Source organism: Micromys minutus (assembly GCF_963924665.1).
Source record: "Micromys minutus genome assembly, chromosome: 22".
Lineage (NCBI taxonomy): Eukaryota > Metazoa > Chordata > Mammalia > Rodentia > Muridae > Micromys > Micromys minutus.
Window position 1 is genome coordinate 13,857,777 of NC_137957.1, and position 27,049 is coordinate 13,884,825.

The following is a 27,049-nucleotide window of genomic DNA, read 5'->3' on the forward strand; positions in this document are numbered from 1 at the left end:
TCTTAGACACATACACACAAAAGCACATACATAGAGATTACAGCTGCAGACACATACACAAACACACACATATATACACTCTCATACATACATGCACACACACACTCATGTACACATGTGAACACATTCATGTACATGTGTGCACATATACATGCATACACACATGCCCCCCCCCACACTCCTGCTAAAATGTTCTTATATATCTCATGTTGTTTGCTCCTGATTTTCATATAAACATATTTGGAAAACAAGGTTGAAATGCAGGGTGCAGCCCTGAGCCAACAATATTTATGTTGCCCTCTCCTTCATCTTGAGAGCAAGAACACGTATTCCATTTCTAGTTTATCCCCCTTACAGCACCTATTACTAGATACCATATGCTCTGCGCGTACTTGGCACTCAATAAATGCTTGCCGAATGGCCAACTTTTCCCGTCTCCCCCACCCTTTCCTCCCCACCCCTAGAGCATTACTTTAAAGATCCGCTGCAGAACTGTGGGGCGAAGTTTAAGATCCATTTTGACAAATAACCCTTATGGGTGTTTAAAGTCAAAAGATCAGATATTTAAAGCAGAAATATGAGCTGTGACTTCATGGGTGTTCTGTGAAGAGACGCATAAAGCTGTACAAATAGCCTTTCAGACAGGACATAACAGACCCAGCTTCGTACATTTGCAAATATACAGAGGAGAAGAGCCCAGACTTTGCTTTGAACCCAACATTTCCCCCCTGGAATCAGTTTAAATGGAGGAGTGGAGGTCGTTAAAGCTGCTATGGATTTAAAAGGAGATCTTACAAATACTTTTGGCCTTAAAAGCTGATGTCACCGATTCATAATATAAGAGGTGACATTAAGCCTACTCCTCCACCCTCTCATTACTACCACTCTGGAAAATATAGGCAAAAGCAACACTGGGTCTCATGGTTGTGGGAACAAACTGATGGCTATAAAAGACATCTTGTAGACCCCGGGACATGAAGCCCTGGTGCTGGGACGTCTTAAGGCAGCAGCATATATGAACTCAGCAGAACAGGAATGACACATGGGTCTGCAGACGACCTTATGGTGGGTCAGGGCTTAGAAGAGTTTGAAGAGGAAAGTGGAATCCCAAGAGAATCTTCAGAGGGAAGATTCCCAGGAGATTCTCTGAGCACGTCTTTCTTGTATAGAGTCTATTTTCCTCAGATGTCCAGAGGCCACATTGCCTCTACCAAGCTTCAACTTAGAGCACCTCTTGTTCTCAACCAGGACACAGGAGAAGAGAGCATGCCCTATGTTCTAGGTCCCTACAGATGGTTTCAACAAAGAAATTCGACTTGATACTCACCGTTCGTATTTTGCCTTAAGTACAACTCATTTATACAGAAGTGATGGAGTGGGTGGGTGAAGAGGTTAACTGGAGACAAGACAAATATACAAAACCATCTAGCAATAGAAACTAAGTTGACCATAAGAGGCCTTGAGTGTCTTGTTGGAGTTTACATGCCTAAAATCAGAAGCATGCCTTTTTTTTTTCCTAATTATTCTTCACTTTCTATTTTCTGTAGCTACAAAGTAGATCTTGAATTCTGTAGATGTTATACTTGCATAAGATAAATGTCAAGAAAATAGAAGTTCAAAAGGCACAGCCAGGGTACTTTTATTTCTCCTTTCACATGATGTTTAAGGACATCTATGGGATGGAGATTATTATCACTGACGTGTTACAGAAGAGAAAAGAGAAACCAGAGCCTCTAATTTTCATTCGTTCGAATAGCAGCTATTCCCAAGGGCCCAATTTTGTACCAGGCACTGGAAATATAAAGATGGAATAAACCTTGTCATGATCTGTTGGAGTTTGTTGTCTATGACCTTTTTTAAAAAAATGATAAAGAAATCATGGGCAGTCAGCAGGTAAAGTAGTTAGTTGGAGACAAGAGTTTGTAAGATATGAAGGCTCAAATATGCGGGACTATCCGGCAATATTTATTGTTGTGAATGTGTTGCTGAGCACAGGTAACACATAGAACAGTGGGAAAATTAAGAGCACTGCCTACCTCTGCATAATCTTAAGGTGGCCAATGCCAAGAAAGCTTTGAACAAACAGAGTTCGCATGAAAATCAAAGCAACTGCCACCCAACAGGAGATAAATATAGACTCATGGAACCCTATTATCCAGCCAAAGTGTGAGCCACAGTTCCACATGGGTATAGCCCAGAGCAGGAAGGAAAGGGAGTCAGAGCCATGTCTTTATGAAGATCCTTGTCACAGATACACATGGTCTTGGTCCTTGTGGCAGGTTGGGGACACAAAGACCCAAACTCTCAGAATCATTTTTCTCTCACCATACCATGACTCTCATCCATGAGCTCCTCCTGGTCCAACATGGCGGCTTTACATTCCCTCGCCACATCCATGCCTGATCATGGGCAAGAAAGAAACAAAGGCATGAGCCAGCTGTCATGTAGGGGAGCAGTTGAAGCTTCTATAAGACATTTCTGTTCACCACGCATTAACAGAGCTAGCCACATGAGCAGCTCTACTATCGATGAAAGATTCTGATATGACTACCAGTATGTCCACTTAAAACTTCATGATGATGTTAGTATACGACTGGAAATATGAGCCCCTCACTTGTTCCAAAGTCAACCAGGAGGGTCATGAATTATTGTCTTAAAGTTCAGACTGTGCCTTCCATGCAGTGAGGTTCACTGAAGGGTTTTGATCAAGGACCTCCCACAACTATGTCTTTAATGCAGACAATAGACAAGAGAGGGTAAGATTGGTGGGAGGGGGCAGTTCAGAGAAAACTGTGATGGTCCAGGTATAAGAGAGCAGAGGTCCTACTTACATAATATTAGAGATACAGGAAGAAGGACGGAAACATGAAAGTTCCCTGTTGGGCTAGTTAAGAAGTACGAGATAGAATGCAGAATCTCTGGCCCGGTTCAAGTCCACATACTTTGAGAATCTTTCCCGGGGCCGTTGGCTCAGTTGTTCAGAACAGTGGCTGCTGTTCTAGAAGGTTCTGAGTTCTATTTCAGCACCAATCATGTAGCTCACGATCGTCCATAACTCCAGTCTCAGGGAATGGATACCCTCTTCAGCTTCCTCGGGCACCAGACACACATGCGGTACACAGACCTATGTGCAGGCAAAACACTCATACACTTAACAATGAAATCTTTCTTTAAAGCATCTTCCTTATTATATATTTGACAAAGTTAGTTATTACAAAATCATTATGGTATGCAACCTGATATGTTGAGTGTAACATTGAATGGAGCAAATTGCCATATATATATGTATATATAATTTTTATGGTGAGGAAAGTTCAAATCTGTTTTTTTAAATCAGTTCTCTATTATACAATATCATTATTGCAAACAGTCACTATGGTATCTATCAGATTTTGTAGACACATTCTTTCTGTCAAAGATCTTGCATCCTTTGACCTATCCCTCCACTTGAGAACCTGCCAAGTTCCATTCTGATCTATGAAATGGAATTTTTAAAAATAATTTTATTTTATATGCATTGGTGTTTTGCCTGCATGTGTATCTGCACGAATGTTGGATCCCTCGAAACTGGAGTTACAGACCATTGTGAGCTGCCATGGGGTTGCTGGGAATTGAACTCAGGTCTTGTTGAAGAAGAGCCAGTGTTCTTAACTGCTGAGTGATCTCTCCAGTGCCCATGTAAGTTGAATGCTATATTCCTTGCCTTCCTAAGCTGGGCTTGCTTCACACAGCATAATGTTTTCTATGGTCACCCCATCCTCACAAATGACAGGATTTCCTTTTCCTTTTGGAGCTGAACAATGTTCCTTTGTGTGTATATAAAGAGTTTCTCTATCCATCCCTGTATTGGTGGACACATAGGGCATTTCCATAATTCTCAAGTATCATAAACAATGCTTTGGTGAAAGCAGGAATACAGATGCCTCTTTACATGTGCTAATTTAATTTAATTTTTACCCAATAGTGGGAACACTGGTGCACATGGTAATTCTATTCTGTTCTTGTTTTATTATTTATTCCCGTCTCTCTCTGTCTCTGTCTCTCTGTGTGTGTCTCTCTCTCTCTCTGTCTCTCTCTCCCCCTCTCCTTCTCTCTCTCCTTTTAGACAGGGTTTCTCTGTGTAGCTCTGGCTGTCCTGGAACTTGCTCTGCAGAGCAGGCTGTCTCTGTATACTCAAGAAATCCACCTGCCTCTGCTTCCCGAATGCCAAGATTATATAACAGGCTATACTGTTTACATCCCACCAGCAGCGTGCACCCCTTAGCTTTTTTCTACCCCCTCAATGCATCTGTTACATTTTGTCCTTTTTATGACAGTCATTCTGTTGCAAGTTTCGGTGACAGGATTCAGCCAAACGAAATATCAAACTCCCAAAGCCCCGAATATATTTATGACAAGGCCAGGTTACTGCAGCTGATCCCTACCTGAAAAATTCAAACCCAAAGAAACACTTGTGGGATGGGGAAACAATTCAAGATGCTGACCGGCTTGCCTATCCGTATTCAAGCAGGCAGACATCTTGGGGCCCATTGCCTTGGGGGAGCTCCAGGTCTGGGCTTCCGGGTAAGTTCTCAGCCACTTAGGGGGGCGTTTACATCCTCTCACTAAGAGGCATTGTGGGAGAGGAAGGGAACACGACGTGGTGCCCTCGGGTGATGAGTTTAAGGAGCAGATTGGTGTTTACCGACGAGAGCATCACTATTCCCACAGCACAGGAAAAAGAGAACTGTTGATGGTCTAAGGGTCTGTTAGAAAACAGAACGAGACCGCAGCTCAGCCCCCGCAACTAGTCACTACCTTCTAAAAGGGGCAAGCAGTTTGCAATATTTGACATACATAAACAGCATGCTTCCATGCCGAAAACAACGCTTCATGCATATGAGATGCATAGAAGGCTGAAAATCCATGCCCACAGCTCAGCCTTGCAATGGAAGATTGTTTTCTAGAGTTGCAACCTTGCGATGGAAAATTGTTCAATGAAGATGTTTTCTAGAGTCGCAGAACAGGGAGCTAAGAGGCAACCCAGAGCACACCTTAGGGGCCACCTGTTCCTCTTAACTTAATTCTAATTCTGCAGAGAAACAAATCCAGACTGTGTAACAACTTCAGACATGGCTATCCATAGGCAGCATACTTGCAATGGTCTCAAAAAAGCCAGGTCTCCCTAGGAAGACTGTCTGCATCTCAGGGCTCCCTAGAAGACTGTCAGCATCCCAGGGCTCCCTAGAAGACTGTCAGCATCCCAGGGCTCCCTAGAAGACTGTCAGCATCCCAGGGCTCCCTCAGAAGATTATCAGCACCGACGTTTTAAGACAGATACATGTTGCTCTTGGAACATCTAGAACCCATTCTAGCATCTCCTTCTTTGCTACAAATGCTTGAAGCCTCATCTTTGCTTATGATGCTCATGTAAAATCCTCCTGTTTATTTAAATAATATCCCCTGGGTGTGATCTAAGCTTAGAAAACAAATGCATTATATTTTCTTTCTTGAGACAATATGTCAAGCCTTAAACACGACTACAAATCATATGTTTGAAAGAAGATTAAAAAACAACTTCCCTGTGATGCAGACAGTTATATTTAGTAAGGCTGGGACTAAGTGAACATAGCTTGAAATATTGGAGGCAAATCTTTGTTCTGTGTTCTTTCTTTTATCTACATTCCCTAATAATGCTTGTCTTTTCCCTAGTTTTATGCTATTTGTCCTTTTTCTTATTGCCTGAAAGTGCTTTATTCTATTTTTAAAATATTACAATTCAAAAAATAAAGCAAGAGGAATTCAACTAAAACAAATAATAATCAAAGCCATTCATGGTTCATGTGCCCAGACTAAGCTGTATTTATGGAACAGATGTTTTCTTTTCTTTTCTTTTTTTCTAGGAGACCGACGTGTAAATTAAGTTGCACCAAGGCAAGTCAAATTATTCCCTGGCCATTTGTAGTATGCAATGTTTTATGTGACTTTCTACCCTCTTTTTCAATAAAACAATACGCACTTGTACAGCAGCCAGACAGAGCGGTGATTCACACATGACCAGAAGATGCCAAGCATGGTCCCTCCTGCAGGAAACACACTCACCATGTGTAATGAGACCCCTTTGGATTTCCTGAAGTGACTCAACTTCAAGCTGAGTAGAGAGCCCTGACCTGAATAATCATGCGATCACAAGACCGGATGTACTCCAGGACCCTCTGCCTCCTTGGAATCCTCGCTCATTAGATGCTCAAAGCTCCATCCTGGTTAGGTTTAAGTGGGGCACAGTCACTCACAAAACCGATTAAAGACTTTGGCCTGTTTGTGAATAGAAAGCAAGCAGGCATTCTGGAAGTGGCTAGCTGTGGTTTTGATAGAGACCTCCTCCCGATCTTTTCTCCTGAAATATGCAGAGTTATGGATTAGATGTAAAATGTCTCCCATAAGCTCATGTGTCTAAATCTGAGGTACTCACCTGATGGTGAGTTAAGGGGTCTTTGAGCTATGGTCTAAGCAGATGTGAGCTGTTGATACCTTGTAGGTAACATCCATTTCTGATTCTCGTCCATGATCTCTGCTTCTTGATCCCCAAGATGGGACAATCTCCTGCCTCATGTTCTGTCCCAGCCACTAGGCATCCCTGCCATCATGAAATGTACACTCTGAACCTGGAGTAAAATAAACCCTTCCTCCCTTAAGTTCTACCTGTCAGATGCTTAGTCATAGCAGTGAGAGAAGTAGCTAAACTCGTTCTTTGGCGGTTATTTATGCAGTCCTGTGGATTAAACCCAGGATCTGAATCACATTAGGCTTATAGTCCACCACAGTGAACTATACTCCCAGCACATCATTGCAGTCTTAACAACAACAACAGGAACATTAAACCAGATCAGTCAACCAAGTATTTGAAAAGGTAGGTCCTGGTCTCACCTGAAACCTGTAATTCCAGCACTTGGGAGGTGGAGCCAGGGGGATTCCCAATATAAGACCAGCCAAGGCAGCACAGTGAGATGGTTTTTAAAAACTTTAAATTGCATAGCACATACTGGAAAATGGGTCACCAGAAATCAATGCTTGCAAACTCAGTCAGAGACACACAGAAGTGACGGTCCAGCACTACAGGGCTCCTGGAGATTCCCGAGACAGCAGGGATTCAACTGCAAATTCAAGAACACCCCTAAACTACATAAACATTGCTACCTAGAGAAATATAGCTACAGTGGTCTTTGAAAATAGTAACCAAACCACACCAAAACAAACAAACAAACAGCAACAAAACCTACAGTTCTTGGGATAAAACTGAAGTTAGAGGTATTGGGTGGGATGGAGGAGAGAGAAGCAGCAATCAAAGTTGTGTTGGGCCTAGCCATTGAAGATAAAGAGGTATAAACATCCAGAATTAAGACCATCAGACATAAAGCTGTGAGAACAAACACAGGGGGTGAATCTGAATTCACTATCCAGCACATCTAGGTGGTGTTTTATTTTATTTTATTTTATTTTTAGTCACACAGTGTATAGGAAGTTGAAATTTGAACTCAAAATATACACGTATCAGCAGAAAAGTTAGAGCCCATCCACGCTAACATTTGGGGTAACATAGTACATACTTATGATTCCAGCCTGGAGGACACGGCTACTTTAGCTCTGGGGCTTGCTTTAATGGGAGAGTTCTAGACCAGTGAGAGACTTTGTACCAAATAAAAGTGTTTGAGGACTGTACTTAAGGATTAACATCTTAGGTCTCTCTCTCTCTCTCTCTCTCTCTCTCTCTCTCTCTCTCTCTCTCTCTCCCATGCACATACATATGTACATACATGCAAAGACATATGCATTCACTCAAGGAAATTTGAAAGTGTATGTTTTCATAGGTTCAATTTGAAAGGTTCTGCCAAAATTCCAGTGCTAGAATAGGACTTTTAATTTTCTTTTGCTTAGAATAAAGAGCCTGAGTATTTTTTTTTGTAGCAGTGAATAAAATGCTTTGTATTTAGAAGACTCCCCTTGTGCATTAGTTAGAATATGGCTGTAAGAAGCCCCAGCATGCTCCAGGGCAGTGAGCTTGGGCTTTGGTGGGACAGTCTCAAACTCCAGCCCTCCTGGGCTTGGGGTGGGATGCTGCTCCCCCACCAGTGTTTAATCACCCTTCCAGATGATTCTGATGGAGTTACGGCTGGACAGCTTCTGCTTAAGAACTGTAGAGTCATTAGGGTCATTAGCTTTGCCAAGCTCTGAGGTACAAGGGGAAATGGAAGGCACCTTTCAGAAGTATTAATTAGAAGCAGAAATGCCAAAGCCCATCTCAGAAGTGCTTCATCACGAACAAACTTCCATGTTTATCGTGGAGGAGATCAACTGATATTTTATGGCTACTGGCATCTCTATAACATAATTGACAGACTGTTCAATTCTAAATCCCTGTCTCTCCTCTAAAGGTATCAAGAATGGTCTTCCTCTACAGCAGTGGCTGCAGAAACGGGATAGTTTGTGTAGTTAATTGGAAAAGACACTTCTTACAGAAGAAGATAGAACCACACTTTCCTGTCACATCTGTTACAAAAGATGTGACTCTTCTTTCGAGAGGCTGTTGGGCAAAATACACATACTCTCTACAAGGAACGTGATTCCTCCATGAGAACTGAGGAACTAAACAAAGCATGTGAGGCATGCACCACTGAAGAGAGCAGAAAGCACTGTCCAAGGCCCATTCTCATCTCCACGAGAAGCCAATTAATCTCAGGACTTTCTAGTCACAGAGATTAGCTTTTGGCTTGGGTTAGTTTGAGCTGCTTCTGTCTCTTAAGACCAATGGAACTTGACTAATACATTACCTAAATAATTTAAACCTTTGTGTGGATCCTAGATGTCTTCTGAGAAGACACACACAAAAAGAACACTGTTGGGCTGGTAGTCAGGAGATCGGAAAGGGTTGAATACTGTGTGCAGAGGAGACTCTGTAGGCCCACTTAAGAAAGGACTGGGCTCCTCAGTAGAAGCTCTAGAGAAAGGTCTATCCAAGTCTTCATTGTAGAAAAGAGGCACAAACATCAAAGGCTGTCAACGTTGTTCAGAATCTCAGAGCTGTTAGTGTATGAGATCACAGTTATGGGAATGCTCCTGTCTCAGTACCCTTCCCCAGTGGACTGTCCTACATTGCCGTTAAGTTATTATCTGTATCCACTGATTTGTTAGAATGTTTTAGGCTACAAGTAACTCAAAATCTTTATTTCTATTAAGAGCTTTATTGGTCATTGTCTTAGGTAGGGTTTTATTGCTGTGAACAGACACCATAACCAAGGACAACATTTATTATAACTTATAAGAACAACATCTAATTGGGGATGGCTTTTAGGTTCAGAGGTTCAGTCCATTATCATCAAGGCAGGAACATGGCAGTGTCTGGGAAGGCATGGTGCAGGAGGAGCTGAGAGTTTTATATCTGAAGGCTGCTAGCAGAATACTGGCTTCCAGGTAACTAAGAGGGTCTTAAAGCCCACACCCACAGTGACACACCTACTCTAACAAGACCACACCCACTCCAAGGCCACACCCCATATTCCTTGTAATCCTTTCAAATGGTTTTACTTCTCAGTGATCAAGCATTTAAATATGGCTCATTTCTAGGGGCCATTCTTCTTCAACCCCTCACAGGCACTTTAAAGGAAGGAAACAATATGTAGTATCTCTGTCAGTCTAATTAATTGTGAACTTTGAGCTGTCTCTGCTACACTGGTCACCGGTCTCAAGGCATCTTGTGCTTTGGTATGGGCTACAGGAAAACAGCAATATCTGGAGGGCCCAGAGATGTCTAAGACTTCTCTTTAGAGAAGGGTCAGGTGGTTCTGGGGTGAGCCTCATGTGTTTAGCATGCATAAAGCCCTGGGTTCAATATTGAACAAACATTGATTAAATAAATTCAATAGAAGGAAAATCGTAATACAATTTGACAGTTTTCCTTTTCTTTTCTTTTCTTTTCTTTTCTTCTCCTTCTCCATCTCCTTCTCCTTCTCCTTCTCCTTCTCCTTCTCCTTCTCCTTCTTCTTTTTCTTCTTCTTCTTCTTCTTCTTCTTCTTCTTCTTTATTTGTGTGTCACCAACATAGAGACTCAAACATGAGAATGTCTTTGGGTCAAAGATTCTAGCTGAAAGAATAATTACTTGGACTTTAACCACTAATTCTATTCTCTATCAAAATCAAATATAACTGTTTATCCTACAGTAAAACCCAGGTGTGGTCAATCACAACTGAGGAATTATTCATTTATAATAGGTCAGGGTGTCCTGAATACAGCCTTTTAATGTGATTAAATACTTAACCAAGGGCCTAAATGCTAAGAGTTCCTATCTATTAACATTTTAAGAATTTTAGACCAGACTTAATTTTTTTATAGAGATATACAAGTTACATGTTAAATAACACTATAATTATTTGATAACATTTTAAACATTTAAAGGGAAAAAAATTAAGTTTTGGATTAATAAGCCCCTCTCTTCGGCATAATTTTTGTTCTTTTAATTTGAAGATTATAATTACATCATTTCTCCCTTTCATGTTCCCCCTCCAAAACTTCCCATTACCCCTCCTTATGCTCTTTCAAATTCATGGCCTCTTTTTTTTATTAGTGTTCCACATATAGAAATAGAGATGTGTGTGTATATGTGTTATATCATGTGTATGTATATACATGTGTGTGTGTAATCATAAATCCATGTGTGTGTGTGTGTGTGTGTGTGTGTGTGTGTGTGTGTGTGTGTGTGTATGGTTATGTACACCTAAATATAACCTGCTCTGTCTGTATAATGCTACTTGTATGTATGTTTTCAGGGCTGACCATTAGCTATTGCATAGCCAGTTGGTCTGCTCTTCCCTGGAGAAGACTGTGTATCTCCTGCTCTCAGTGTTCTTTATGTACCTGGAGTTCTTCTTGTAGGCTCAAGGCCCTGTGTCCCCACCATCACTTTAATGTTTTTGTTCATCTCATGTTTAGACAGTCATGTCGGTGAGAGTTTATTCGTGTAGCTTCTGACTTTATGCGAGGATATAACCTCATAGCAAACTCCCTGGTCCTCTGGCCCCTTTCCCACAATGTTCCCTGAACCTTAGGTGTAGAATTGTTTTGTTTTGTTTGTTTTTGTAGGCATATGCATCATTACAGGGCTCCACAACTCTGCGTTTTGATTGGTCGTGGTTTTTCTGTAATAATCTCTATCTGTTGTGAAGAAAAGCTTCATTGGTGACAGAGGAGGACTGCACTTTTCTGTGGGCATAAGGATGGATCTGAGTGTCAAGAGATTAATCTAGTTTAGAAAAGTGTGGTGGTTGTAGCTTCTCCTCTGAGATCCATGACTTCACTAGTCCTGGGCAACTGGCTAGTGTTCCAGCCTCAGGCATGATTCCCTCTTGTTGAGGGAGTCTTAAGTCCAACTAGAGAGCTGTTGGTTACCCAAAGTATGGATGCCACGACATCACCCCTAGGGTTATTGAGCCTATCTGGTGCCTTCTGGTACCTTGAGGGCTGGTCCTTAGGAAGGAGCATTCGGGTCAATTCCAGTTCAGAGGGCCTCCAGGTCCTTCTTTTAAAGTGTGTGGTGTCTACAGGAAGACACCAAGAGAAGAGATTTGCCACCCACATCTGGAGGGTGTTCAAGGAAAATAACAATAGTCTATAGTATTTGGGGAGTGTCTTAGATAACCCTGACCAACAGCTCAAAAGAGGCCTTCTCATGCCTGATGTGGGTGGTTTTGCTAGGTGGTCTTTGGCTCTCTCAGAGCATTGTTATCCCAGATGAAAAAGATTTCATATATACATGTGTGTGTGTGTGTATGTATGTGTGTGTGTGTGTATTTATATGTATTATAGAATTTTTAGGCAGATATAGTATGATTCCTTATGATCTTTAAAGATATTCTTGCTGTTATTTTATCTACCCCTCTCCTTCATCTGAACTAATCTCCATTTCCCTCTCTAATTATTGTTACTAAATAATTTATTGAACATGTAATGAGGTCACCAGAGCTACCCACCTGTCCTACATCTTGCTCTTTATTTAAGAACAAAACCAACAACTATGCTTTGCAACGTTGTGGGTGAATTTCATTCACATTTCTTTGCTGTAGGTTCAGAACGATACTAAATGTTTGGTGGTCCTCTCTTTCTTCTACCCTCCTTTCCTCATTTCTAACCCCTTATCTACAGTCAAGAAAAAAAAAAAGCTCATTTATAGGAAGAAAGCATCCCCTTGGAACAAAGGTGCCATCTTGGGATCCTGCCTCTTGTGACTGCTGGGCCATCCGTGGAGTATGGAGCAGTTTCTGGGAGGTCCAGAGGCTAGGTCAGCCAAGGGCCTTCTCTTTCCATTCATCCCCAACTTGACTCTGAATTCAGCTGAATATAGTTAAAAGATTTATTGCCATCATTTTGTTCCTTAAATTAAGAGTCATTGTGGTGAGAACAAGCCATAGCGGTATGGCCCAACCACAAAGACAGAAATTACTTTGTAAGTTTCAAAGGATTTTCACCAAAGAGCTGTTCTGTGCAGATGGCGTTGGGGGAGACATCTGATTGAGACACGTTTTCTTCCACCACTATAATAAAGTATGTGTACCCTTACAGAGACATGAGTCACATCTCCTGTGACAGGAAGCTGTGGATAGTTTTTGTGGGTTTGGTGTGTGTGTGTGTGTGTGTTAAATTTTCAGTGCTGTATGTTTCCTATGACTAGTGAATGGCTCATCACCTGATTCATGTGCTCTTCTGGGAGGGGTCACCTAAATGCAGCTTTTAAATCTTAGTAATAAAGGCACCCAGCTGTTCCAATTCCCAGTATGTTGGGAGAACTCACAGGAAATGGAGTCAGTGCTTTGAATGAACTTTTTTCTGAGGTCATCTAGCCTTCTACAGAATTATAAGTAAACTGCTCTAGGCTTTCAAAACTTTTATTTAAAGACCTCCTTATTGTAAATCCTCCTCTTTGGCCTCAGCAGAAGAGTAGATTCCAGTAAATCCTTTGGTTTTGTTGTTGTTATTTTCCAGGCTTAAAGACATGCTTTGCTGAAATCAACCCTCTATGGGATATGTACCTGTGCCCTACTTACCCAGTCAGCAGGGATGAAGCTCAGGGCATGTGATTTGTAGGAGAGGACTGCAGGCTAAGGAAAGAGAAGCCAAGAACTAGATTTTTAAAGGCCCTCTGTGCCAACCTAAGGGACCTGGTCATTGCTTTGGTTGTGCTGACCTCTTCGTTTTAATACTTAAAGCAGTTCCTTTAACTTACAGAACCTTAAGTAGTCCATTTTTAATTAACTTACAGATCTCTCTGTTTCCTCTTACTCTCCTCCCCAGACTTCTCTCTACCCTATCAGCACAGTCTCTGTCTGGCTTTTTGGGCTTTATTCACAACTAAATAGTTCGTTTCACAATTAGAACCTAGGCTCTACATGTGAGAGAGAACATACAGCACATGTGAGCTCATGCTATCGTCATGCAAAAGGGAGAGGCCAGGCAAAAAGCAACATCAGTAGGTTTTGAAATCAAGTTTCTCAGGCTGGTGATTACTCTTGGACTCCAGCTTAAGGTCTGACTGACCAGTATCTTAATGATGTAGCCAGACCAGCCTACATCCCCAAGGACCGAACCCTTGGTTCTCTTCGTCTCTCTTGGTGCACTTGATAGCCTGTCAAGTTAATGTCCAGCCCACACTTTTGAACCCTAAAGTCCACCACGCAGTGACTCAAGGAACATAGTCATTTGCATGTCTGGGACCGTTGTCAAAGCTCCCAGGATCCAATCTGATTGCCAGACCATCCACGGAGTCCCTCTGAGGTGTGGGCTTCTTTGCTTCTGTCAGTGGCAATTCTGCTTCCCGCGCACTTCCATCTGAAATTTTGATCTTGTTATTGGTGCTCCTCTTAAATACCCACTTCACAGTGGGTTTATTAGCACATGCCCTGGGCATGAACTCTGCCATGGGAAATACCTTTTGCAGCCTGGAAATTTTCTTCAGGCCTGGATCTAACCAAAAAAAAAAAAAAAAAAAAAAAAAAAAAAAAAAAAAAAAAAAAAAAAGACGCCATTCAGATACCACGGCGTTTTGATTTCTTGCATCCTGATTTTAAAAACACTGTTTAATTTTCGATCTAGAATATTCTGTATTTAGGGGGGATTTGTCGATGCCTTCACAGGGATGGTGCACACACATGACGCCTAGTTGCAGTAGGACGGAGGATTCCCGAACATTAGAGATACTGACGTATCACTTCCTTGAGCCAACCGACCAGAGCTCTCCTGGGAGACGGAAGGCAAGGTTTTCTCTCTTTCCAAAGAAACCTGTGCCATGTTATGTTGGCATCTTCCAAATTTTGTATAGTCAACTATCTTTTACCCAGTGGATAGCATCTCTTAATAACCCAGGTTACTTCATATGCTAATAATGGTGATTCCAAAACAGCACCATTCCCATTTTAGCAGCTATTCTAATAAATGCTTACTTCCTTCCGTGGTCTTTCCCCTTCTGCTTCCTCTTCCCATTAATGCAATTTACACGATAAATTGGTGTACCGATTCAAACCCAGCATCCTATGAATAAAGTATCACAGAGTGACTACTTAGAATGTGTACCAGATGACGGTCTACTGGTCTCCTGGACCCCGTTGATGGCATCCTGCCTCACTTGAAGTAGAGCCATAGTTATGGGTTTTGTTTTCATTTATCCATTTGCAGTGCTCACCCACACCTTCCAAATGCTTTACCACTGAACTGTATCCCTATCTCTAAAGCCAATGTTCTCAGGTTAGCCTATAAAGCTCCCAGTGACCCAGCCTCCGGTTCCTCTCAGCTCTCAGCTCCAGCCATCCCTTGACGATGCCTCAAACACACTCAAAGGCTTTACCTCTACCATGTCCCCCTTCCTCTTTCTGTCACGTGTTTCCTGCAAATACTCATTTCCTTCATTCTTCAACCTTTAAAACATTTGAAAACCCTTTCTCAAAGTCCCCTGGTCAGCAGCTTCGAGACTCTCTAAGTCCACACCTCTCATCAGCCCCCGCTTGGTTTCTCTACCCGTCCACTTTGACGAGCCTGTTGATTTCATTGCCTGCCCTAACTGAGACACACATTCCCTGAGGGAACAGCTTTTGATCTGGTTAGCGTGCCACTTAGTGCCATGGCCTGTAATATACCTCTTCAGGGGCTGTCCCCAGGATGAATAGATATTTGGATTGCATAGGGGTTTGAAGACAGAGAAGTTTCTCCTCCAGTCTTGGTTATCTATGACAGTGTTCTGTCCCCTTAGATAGGAAACACAGCAGGAGGAGTGTGTTAGGAACAAAAGTAGACTTCTTAATGTGTTAGGTACCTGTGAGATATCCATATGGAAAGCCCTGTCAGAAGTCAGTGTTGGGCTTAGTGGCCAGATAAGGGTATAATGTGGTTTCCAAACATCCAAGCCCACGTCATCATGGCTCAAGGTGGGCACTAAACACTGGATAGTTCTAGGACTTTGTTCACAAAGCTGGACTTCTCAGTCTACTAGGACAACAACTGTTTCCAGTCATCTAAAGGCTTGCTTAAAGACACCTGCGTCCTGTACAAAGCAATTAGAACTTTAAAGGTTTGTTCTGCTGTTGACCTACTGAGTGTGAAAACCATTATAATTCTGTCAAACGTCATATTTTTTTTTGTTTTAGTTTGTTAAAAGACTTCTTCTTATCCTAATACACACACACACACACACACACACACACACACACACACAGAGAGAGAGAGAGTTTAGATTCTAATCTTTTCTCTCCCTTCCCAAATTCTTGGGAAAGGATTTTTTAAAATGTAGAAAGAGAGGCAAGAGAGATGGGTCTGTTGGTATAGTTTCTGTGACACAGGTATGAGGCACTGAGTTCAGTGCCCATGCTTAAGCCAGACATGGTGCCCTGTGTGTGTAATTCCAGGCTGTGTATGCAGACAGATCCCTGAAGCTCACTGGCCATCCACTCTGGCTGAATCAGTGAATGTCAATGCAGGGAAGACTCTGTCTCAAAAGATAAATGAGTATGGCTAAGGAAAAAACACAGCAGTGTTAAGCTTGGGCCTTCACAGAGCAACACGTTCATAACACCTCTCTCTGTCAATCTCTTCCCCTTCTCCCCATCTCTTCCTTCCTTCCTTCCCCATCCCTCTCTCTCACACACACAACAACAGAAAGAATAAAGGAAGACTTTGTCTTGTGTGGTATTGTTTGTATACTGGAATAGAGATGTCTTATGTGGTTTTGTTTGTATACTGGAATAGATGTTCAGTAAATTTCACGCAGATCCTATTAATGCCTAGTTGCCGAGCTTCTGAACTGACTCCTGTACCCAGGACTTCAATTCCTTTTCAACGATCACTTGAGTCACTGCGTCCTGATACACAAATGCAGGGTCAGCGCTGTGGGAGGGCCTTTGTTGCATCTCACATCAAACCTTCCATCTCAACTTTAGATGAAGAAGATTCGAACTCATCCTACTATCAGGAGGCTGAGTGTACACACCAGGGAATAGAAATATACATTTCTTTTTCCTATTCTCATGGAGAATTTCTTTATTACCAGTATCTTATAAACCCTGCTCACGGGATGACTCCTTCCATTAGACATACAAGCTTCTTGTTTCCCTGTTAAATGACAGTGAGTAAAGTGGACGTCGTCATTCATGTCCGGAAAAGAAAGAGAAGTTCTGAGCACAGGTCTAGTGAGAAGGCGCTGTAGGTAAAAGCACTCGCTGCCAATCTTAGTGACCTGGCTTTGAACCCCAGGACCCACATGGGAGGGAGAGAGAGCTGACTCTACAAGTCTTCTGACCTCCACAGGCATAGGGTGCTCTACACACAAACGTACACACACCCCACACACCAAATGTAAGTAAATACTGAAAGGGTTAAAATCAGGTACTTATAATGCCACAATTTCATAGGTCCTTATTAACATTTACGACAAAGACAACACTGATGCTTGGAAGGAAGTGTAGCTATGTCAAGGGCAGCACGAATCAGAGGGACTTCCCTTTGTCCTTTCTGTGCAGGAAGAGGATGAGTTTTCAGTGGGGAATGTTAAGGCCAAGAGAAATGCTTATTTCACTTATCCATTATTTATGGGTATACTTGTTTGCTTTCTAGACTCTACAAAAAGGACATAGTTGAGTTTTTAAACACAAGAAGTATTCCCAGGTATTCTGGTGCACACCTTTGATCATGGCCGAGGCAGAGGCAGAGGCAGGTAGAGCTCTGTGTCTTTAAGGCCAGTCTGGTTACATAATGAAATCCTATTTTAAAAGGAGGCGGGGGAGTTGAAGAAGGAGGCACAGCAGCAAATTACAACAAAGAAATAAAATAAAGAGCCAACAATATTAAGAGAATTTTCTAAAGAATCCTTCTCAGGGGCCCAGCATTAAAGATTATTTATGAATTTGAAAATGTTCTTACAGCACAGATTGTTACATGAAGCTACTGCTACCTTAGGGTATGTAGGTGCCCGGATAACATCTTTTCAACTGAAGGCATGTGGCCTGGTTAAGCTGTTAAATTCAGCAACAATAATTGCTCATAATTAATCGCCATGAAGACACAGTACAGCAGGGAACAAGGAATACAACACAATATTTTTAAATAATTTAATAAAAGCGAGGACTTCAAAACCAATAAATGTCAAAGATCAAACAGCCTGGAGCTGAGACAATATATCTAACTATGATTTTTATTTAGATAAGCAAAGTTAGAAGAATTAAAAATAACCAAGTGGCTCCTCTGTAGTTGGGTGGCTACCCTTCCGTATATAGCGTTTTAATTGCTCTCCCTTCCTTAGCCCATTCATCCGGTTAAGATTCCACAGATGCCCGGAGCACTTAGACCTAAAGTCACTCACTGAAGGTGGCAACCCCTGGAAAGCCTGCTTCCAATAAGAAACTGGATATCCTTCAGGATTTATGGGTAGTGGGAGGAGGTTGTGAGGTTTCAGAAATGGCCGGAAAATCCTTGGAGGTGAAACCCATATTTCTTGATTGTAGTTCTACCTTCATGTCTGAAACCTCAATAGTAAGTGCAGAGCCATTTCTTTGCCTGAAGATAAATTACAGGTTTCTGAATGGTCTAGTTTGTATATTCACATACAAATCTCTTAAGGACACTTTGAGTTGGATGATCGTTTAACTATTTAATAGTTACAGGGAAAGGTCTTATAATTTGACCAGGAGCTCCCAGATATCAAAGGTCACAATAACCCAGTTTTAATCTCTTCTCTCTTGTTTCCCCAGAATTTCAAGCAGGTCTCAGCAAAGAACTAAACCAAAAGTTGTTTGATGGAAGACATTGCAGCCTCTATGTGGCCAAGAGTCAAAGGCAGAAGAGTCACAGACCCTGTTTTAAAACGGCTCTGTTTTCAGACAGGAAAAATTATCATCTGTTTAGGCTGCTGTTGTTTACGTTTTCTACAACTCGTAGCAAAATGCATTTGGAGTTGACCCTCAAGCCCATGTTTAATTAGAAATAACCCCCTCAGGTTCTGGGTAAAAAACAAAAACAAATGGGTTGTCTAGCAGTGTGTGTCTCCCTCAGCGTTACTTTTATGCCCCCCAATCCACTCAGTGGCCTCTGAAATCTTGATTTCCTAAAACCCATCTCCCCAGAACGACCTCCTACCCTTGCTGCTGACCTGTGGGTGCTCTACCCCCACCCCCGCCACAATTTTCGACTATGTTTTACTCCCTTATCCCCATCAACCCGTGCGTTATTCGTGACCTCTTTACTCTGCTTGGATTCCGTTGAGCATTATTTTGAACTCCCTCAATTCCTTTTATGTGTCCCCTAGTTAAAACAAAGAAAGGGGAGAAAGGGGAGGGGAGGAAAGGGAGGAGGAGGAGAAGAAAAAAAATCGAGGGCCTGTCTTAGTGAGCTTTCAACTCTTGTTTTATCTCTCTTCACGGATCCATCCCACCCACACAACTCATTAAGATCCTCAAATCCCAAAGGCGCGGTTTTTTTTTTTTTTTCTGCCTGTTTCAAACTCATCCCTTCTGGAACTTGCGTTCTCGCTCTTTAGATGGTCGTTTTCTTCTCTTGTGGCTGCCAGTTTCCCAGGTGGTTTCTGGCACCCAGCTTCGGGGATTCATCAAGCTCCTTGGGGTCCTAGCCCGCACGCCCACTGCCTCATCCACCCACTGCCTCATCCGCTGCTCCTTGCACACACCCTTCGCCCTTCGTTTTTAAAAGGATCTCTCCCCGGAGGCGAGGAGCCTCTCCCTTTGTGCTTACACACCCCCTCCCAATTCCTTGGGGACAGCACTTTGCCAGTAGTTTTAACTTCTGTGAATCACCGCCGCCTTTTCACTATTGAAGCACCCCCAGCCATTAACAGAGCACGCCCTCTGCTAGTCAGCCCATGCCTCATTTCTCCACTTCCGTTCAGAGCACTTTCTCCGGAAAAACTTCTCTGGACACACCTGCAGCACCTTATCACGCCTCCTCCTCCTCCCTCCCTCCCTCTCTCCCTCCCTCCCTCCCTCCCTTGGAACTGCCTTTCTGGCTCTTGTCCTTTCTGGCTCTTGTCCCCATCACTACAGTTCTGTTCAGGGTCACCAGGGCTTTGAGTCCCTGACAATTGGGAACCCTGTACAGTACTTAACCACTCCTTCATTCAGGAGACACCCTCCACTCTAGGCATTCCTTCCCCCACTACACTCCCTCTTCCTCCTCCCCCCTTACTTCTCTCTCTCCCTCCTCCCACTGGTCTCTCTCTAATTGGGAACTCTTCTCTATTTAAATTCCTCCCCTTAAAGAGATGCGCAGATTCATGTGGCATTGAATAGCATCAAAAGTTTAAGATTCTCAAATCTTTATTTTGACCTTGATCTCTTCTCTGAGTTCCAGATTTTTATTCTGTTTATTATTATTATTACTATTGTTGTTGTTGTTGTTGTTGTTCAAGACTGTTTCCCGTGTAGTCCTGGCTGTCCTAGAACTCACTCTGTAGACCACCAGGCTGGTATTGAACTCACAGAGATCTGCCTGCCTCTGCCTCCTGCAAGCTAGGGTTAACAGCACACACCACCGTGCCCAGCTGAGTTCCAGATATATTTATATGCAACTTCTTGGGTTATATTTTTGATGCCTTGGTGTGTCTATAAGGGTATCAAACTTCTATTGTGGGTAAAATTGATCTCTCTCTCTATATATCGGGCGCACTGCACCCTTCGCTCCCTTATCCTTCTGTTTGTATAAAGGGTACACACTTCACCTGCTCAGATGAAATATTCCAGGGTAATTTTAGGTTTTTTCTTTTCTCTTTTTCCCAAAACTCATACCAAGGAGTCCTCCGCTGCTTGTCCCAGAGTGACAGCAAATCTTTTTCTCTCTGCTCTTCACTGACACCTTTTCTGTCAAATCTCATGCCCCACCTCCCTAGATTCCTGCTCTAAGATCCAAGGACCTTTGCACCCCATCTATGATTGTCATTCTGGACCCCACAGAGCTCCTCAAAGATTCTCTTATAAGCTGGGTCTTTTAGAATAAAGCTTGTTGGCAGGAGAGATTACTCAGCAGAGTATAGACTGTTCTTAGAGAGGATCAGGTTTGTGTAATTATTCCTCAAATTAACCTGTAAACCCTACCTGCCCAAGGACCAGTAAACTTCCTGAAATGCTGGGAGTTGTAGTTCTTAAAAGACAATGCCTCATGGTAAAGTACGGTGGCCTACAGGTTAGTGTTTATAAACCCCTGCAACACGGGTGTCAGGCCACCCAGCTGGAAAATTCCAGAGAGTGGTCCTGACCCAAGTCCATCTTTTGGTCAGTATTTAGTATTTAATAAAGCTTGCTTGAAAGTTGGCCCAAAATAGGGGAATTGGTTTTTTCTCTGTTGAGTCTCCGGATTAACAGTTTGGTTTCTAGAACCCAGCTCTCAACTGCCTACAATTCCAACTTCAGAGTATCCAGTGACTTCTGGCCTCATAAACACCAGTGCACATTTTCACGCTCAGACCTACAAACAGAATTTAAAATAAAATCTTGAAAAATAAACGAAGCACAAACTTTACATAATTTCCTAGGATCAGGCTCGCTGAGTTTAGCCTGGTGTGGGTCTCCCTTTCCTGCCTCCCTTTCCTGCCATTCTCCCGGTTCCTCACCATAGTCTAGGAGCCAAGACTCTTAACCCCAGACCTTGAGATGTATTATTCTCTCTTTGTAGGACAGACTTTCCCTCCTCTTTCAGGACTGAGCCATCCTTAACTCGTGGCTTTCTGTTCTAACTTCTTTTCTAAACAGCCTTCCCTGACAATGCTGCCTAACCTGGTCTCACCCAATGATTGTGTATCTTTTTTCGCTTTGAAATTTTTATTGGCTCTTTGTGAATTTCACATCATGTCCCCAATCCCCCTCATCTCTCCCTCCCCTCTTGCCCTCCCTCCACCCTTACAACGAATGTCTCAACTGAGAAAAATACATCTCATGGTGGAGGCTGTAGTGTGTCCCACAGTACTCCCTTTGTCCACACTTCTTTGCTTGCAAATGTCCATTGCGTCGACTCAGTCTGGTACAAGCTTCTGGCTTCTGCTACTCTGTCATTACTGGATCCTCACTGGGACTTCTGGACCCATTCATGGAGATCCTATAGGTCTGAATCTGTAGGACAGGCCCTTTAGTGTCTGTTGGTTCATAAATTGGGTAGGGAGATGTTGAGTTGGGCCTACTCAAAGCCATGGATCTACTCCACCTGAGAGGTGTCTAAGCTGTCTGGATTACCAATAACTCCCACAACCAGGGCCGGCTTTATCCTGCTGTTCAATGAGGTACAGGGTCTGCTCCCCTATGTGTTTACTGCTGTTGAGGGACAGGGCCAGCTCTCCCTCTCTTATGACCCCAGGGCCAATTTCCCACGCGCCACAGATGTCAAAGGAGAGGAAGAGGGCATCTCTTCCTCGTCCATACGGCGGCTCAGCAGACAAGAGTGGCAGCCAGCTCTCCCGAACTCATGACCTTGGAAGCTGGCTCACCTACAACCCTCACATCCAGGGCCAGCTCTACTGTGCTGTTCAGGCAAGTTGCAGAGCCTGCTCTTTCTGGTGCCCTAACCAGTGAGAGGCAGCTCTCTCCCGCCATAGGTGGCAAGGGGCAAGAGTGGGGAAGGACATCTTTCTTTCTCCCATGTTGTCCCATGGCAGACAGGTTGCAGGGTCAGCTCTCTCCCGCTCACACCCTCCGGACACACTAATCAGGTTCAGCTCTGCTGTGCTGCCTAGGTCAAGTGCAGGGCCAGGGCCTGCTGCTCCTGAGCGCTGCAGATGGTGAGGGACCCGAACAGTTCTGCTCTTATGACCTCAGGGCCAGGTCTTCTGCCTGCCACAGATGTTGAGGGACAAGCAAAGAGGGGGGTGTCTCTTCCTCATCCATGCCACTACATAGGAGACAAGGGGAGGGGGCAGCTCTCCCATTCTCGTATCCTCAGGTGGCTTACTTACAACTCCTGCACAACTACTGCAATGTCTGAGGCACTCTCTCTGGAAATGACCTCAGACACTTGGTGACTAGGGCTAGGTGGGGTCACCTTTTCTGATCTTTTGCCTCCAGAGCCAGTTCTGCCACAATGCCTGAGTGAGGGGTGAGGCCAGTTCTCTATAGCCCTCAGAATATGTCCCTGGGCATCAGCTCAGGCCAGGGACGTCTGCCTGGCCTTTGGTAGTAACAAACCCCACAAACCCAGACTTGGACCCCAGTGGCATCGCTGGCCACTCACATTGGGCTGTTCCTTGATGCTCTCAACTCTCCAGGTCTGTCTCTTTTCATTGTGCCTGTATCTGGTGTGGATTGCCCTGGAGCTGTCTGCATTTTTTATACAAATTCCGCTTCCCCAGGAAGGGCTTCCTAGTCACTACTCGGATGACTTCATCAGAACCTCCTTCCCATTTTCACTTGTAAACTAAAGGCTGGGAGAGCCAGTGGGGAAGGAAGGTGGGGCTGAAGAGTTGGGGAGAGAGAGGGGAGGGGAGAGGGAGGTGGTCCAGGAGAAGGTAAAAGGAAGATGGAGCTGAAGCCCGCGGCCTGGAGAAACCGCAGTTATGAGGGATCTCATAGCTGGGGAGTAGGGTAGTGCAGTGGTTATCTGCCCAGTCTAGGTGCGCTGCTTGTATTCATATTAACTGAGCTGTGTTTTCTTTGCACAGGCTTATTTGGGTTGGAGAGGGTACTGCAACAGGTGTCCTTCTGTTTCTCTTTCTCTTCCATTTCTCCACCCCTTGCTCGCTTCTCCTAGTGGCATCTGGGGTCTCTAAGTGTCTGCAGTCATCCCAGGAGTAGTCTCAGGAATGCTATGCACTGCCCCTTAGCCAGAAAGTAGGGACTGATTTGTGTTGTGCTTCTAAAATAGTATGTGGTGATAAAATTCATATGAGTTAGATCTATGGGCTGACGTAATCGTCACTTTCCAGTATTTGTTTTTTCTTTAAATACAAATAAGCAAAGGGAGCCTCCGTGAGGACAGTTAGGGCATCCCGTGCTCTGAAAGCTCCAAGCATTATGAAAAGCTCTCTGGGGACCACAGCCCCCAAAGCCTGGAGTCGTTCTCATCTCGGGCCAATTGGAACAGTGTAAAACAGAATTAAAAAAGGAATATGGACAGGAAATGTTGGCCGAAACAGAAGCAGGTCCTCTTCATTCCCTTATGTGACTTAGGGTGGCAGATGAGACAGCCACAGACATAAATCAACACAGGAGGTGAGTCTGGAAGAAACCAAGATTCTCTTTTATTGAAGGGAAGCTGCTCAGTTTAGCTTGAAACAAGATTAATATTTATCAGTGATAGAAACATTAAAGGTTCAGATATATGGTTAAGTATTTTTGGGGGGGGGGGCGTTGAGGTTTGGTCTGTTGCTATGCATTGTGATACTGAATTCTGTACCTGAATGGAAGGTTGGGGCCTAAGAGTGAATCCTTACGTTGACAAGCTTTTGTTATGCAGAAGTTGTTCCTTGGTTTAAAACCATTGGTTAAGTAAAATTTGTTCTCACACCATCTAGAAAAATCTTTAGTGTTCTTAGAGATGATAATTAATAGTCTAACATTCATATCTCCACACTCACTGGTACCTGGTCTGGATTGTGCATGTTTTGAGCCCCATGATTCTTAGAGTGCATATAATATTTAATTGACTTTTCTTTGGCAATATCGGTGTGTTTCTATTATATTCGTGGGACTCCCTCTGCTGTATAAGTTAACACATGAGAATTCTTGTTTCTGTCTTTACCAGGCTTTCCTTGGAGCTGATGGATAAGGTGTCTAATTATGGAGTATTGTAGAAGGCTTTGGATCAAATCATATGTTTTTATTGAAAATGAGGTCATGTTGGGTTGTGTGATATAGCAAAATAATCAGTTAGCTATTTTTCCAAGCCAAATAGAGAGTAATTAAGTTTAGTAACCTGGTTTCCTAAGTAAGACCCATAACTCAGACGTGGTGGTTTGGGAAAAATATGAGTAGAAATTCTGTATGTTATTCTTGGACATTTAAATGAATGTTATTTCTAGTTATACTGTGTTTCAGATAAAATTTTATTTTATTTTTGGTTTTATTTGATGCAGTATTGCCTACAAATGCATTTGCCAAATAATCTTTAAAAATGATGTGGTCAAACAATTATTATTCAAGTAATGAGAATCACATTATTATAGACAAACAGTATATTAAAGTAGTGTTTTAAATAGAAAATTTCAAGATGACCAATAATACCAGAATATTTTAATAGATTTTCATATATTTAATGTAAGGATTGATTTCAAATATACTATCTTTCAAAAGTATTGAAATTCTCTAGTTTTAATACTTTCCTGGTTCCAAATGCTACTTTTTTGTTTGTTTGTTTGATTGATTTATTGACTGTTTGTTCCTGGGAGACCTACGGTTTGCATCTGACATCAGTAAGTATGAGTTTCTTGGGATTGGGAAGATAGCTCCTCTAATAAAATGTTCACCATACAAGCCTGAGAAACTGAGTTCAGTCCCCAGGACCCACATGAAAAGCCAGACGCATGGGCACACATGTAATCTCGGTGCCAGGGAAGCAGAGGCAGACAAATTCCTGGGGCTTCCTGCTAGCTAAATAGGTGAGCCCTGAGTCCCAGTGGGAGACCCTGTTTCCAAAACCAAGGACAGTGCAGAGGTTAGCTTCTGCCTACACATGTGTGTATACATATGCATCTCTGTATCTGTACACACACACATGCACACACATGACACAGACAGGTAGGTAGATAGGGAGAGAGAGGGAGAACGAGAGAGACAGAGACAGAGAGATACACATACAGAGAGAGAATGTTTGCTATATTTAGATTGCTTTGTTTAAATCTTATTTAAATATAATACTCTCAGATTAGTCAAAATAACATCAAACTTTAAACTTTTAAGGTCTAGGCTTAGAAGGAAGTCCTTGGAGCATATGGTCTTCCCACTAAGAAATGAATATTTTTATTGTCTCTTCCCAGGATTAAAGCAGCAGCTCCTTCCAAAACACTGACTCTGTCTCTGCATTTCACATTCTTGGGTTGACCATGAAAAATCCTTGTGTAACTTAGCTTCAGTTCACTAGATAATTTTTCCATTCAGCATTTATGCCTGAAAGGAGTGTTACCCAGTTCGCCATCACAGAGCTTCTACATTTTTCTTAGGCGTACTACTGATGGGACTTCCAAAAGGTAACGTTGGCAAAACTGGGCTCAGAAATTGAAATGCCTTTGGGGGGGGCATCTAGAACAGCTCTATTGAATAGGCTGAAGTCTGTGAAATCAAACGTGTATTTTGAATTCAACTTTCAAGTCACAGTGTTCAAGTAAGCAAAAACTGACCATGTGTTAAACACGCTTGAAACTCTTCCTCTAGTAACTGTTTATCTACATTTTAAAAACTCTGTTTACATTGTAGCAACAGCTGTGTTTAAAAGGGACATGGTCGACCAGACCAATTTATAATTCAAAACTCCATTCTTAAAAAAAAAAAAACTCTCTGAAAAAAAAAATCACTTCAAAAGAGGGCGAAAATGATTAAAATAGACACAACCATTTGTTTAAACTATGACTTTCTCAAGAAAAAACAGCCTAATGTAAACTGGCCTGTGTATGTTCCAAGCAGCTGCTCCGTGTAATGCCCCTAGGAAACTCTGTAGGGTGGGCGGAGAGGGCAGCAAGTGAGAAGCTGACCCTAAGGACAGGTCACTGACATTGAAGCAACAGCTCGGAGTGAGGGAGGAAATGTTAAATGTTTCAAAGTGTGCTACTTCAGTTAAGTCAGGGGCAAGGGAAGCAGCCAGTGACCAGCCTTGCCGTGAGTGATCTCACAGGGAAAAGTGGCTAGGTCACACTGGACCAGCATTTGCTATTAGGTTCCTGTGTGGAAACTTTTTGATAAGCATGCGAGCACATGCATGCCCACATTCACATACATGCACATGTGCACACACATGTGCACTCACACATACACATTCTCTCTCTCTCACACTCTCTTTTTCTCTCACACACACACTTTCACACACACAAGCACTCACACAGTCACACACATTTTCTCTCTAACACACACTTTTGCTCACACACACACACACACACACACACACACACTTTCTCACACACACACATGGAATTCACACACACTCACACATGCGCATTTACACACAGTTTCTCACACACGTCTACTCACGCACACACACACTTTCTCACATACAACTACTCACACACACATTCTCACACACATCTACTCACACACACACATTCTCACACACATCTACTCACACACACACATTCTCACACACATCTACTCACACACACACACTTTCTCATACACATCCGCTCACATACACACACTTTCTTATACACATCCACTCACACACACACAAACACACACTTTCTCACACAAATCCACTCACACACACATATATGTTGTTTTGTCTGTTACATGATACATTGACAATCTCTTTTAAAATTCCCTCTTCGGCCTCTCTTTGGCCTTCCATTTCCTGTCTGACGTATTTAGTACCCTTGGCCATCTCCTTACGACCCTTTCGCAGTCCCCAAGT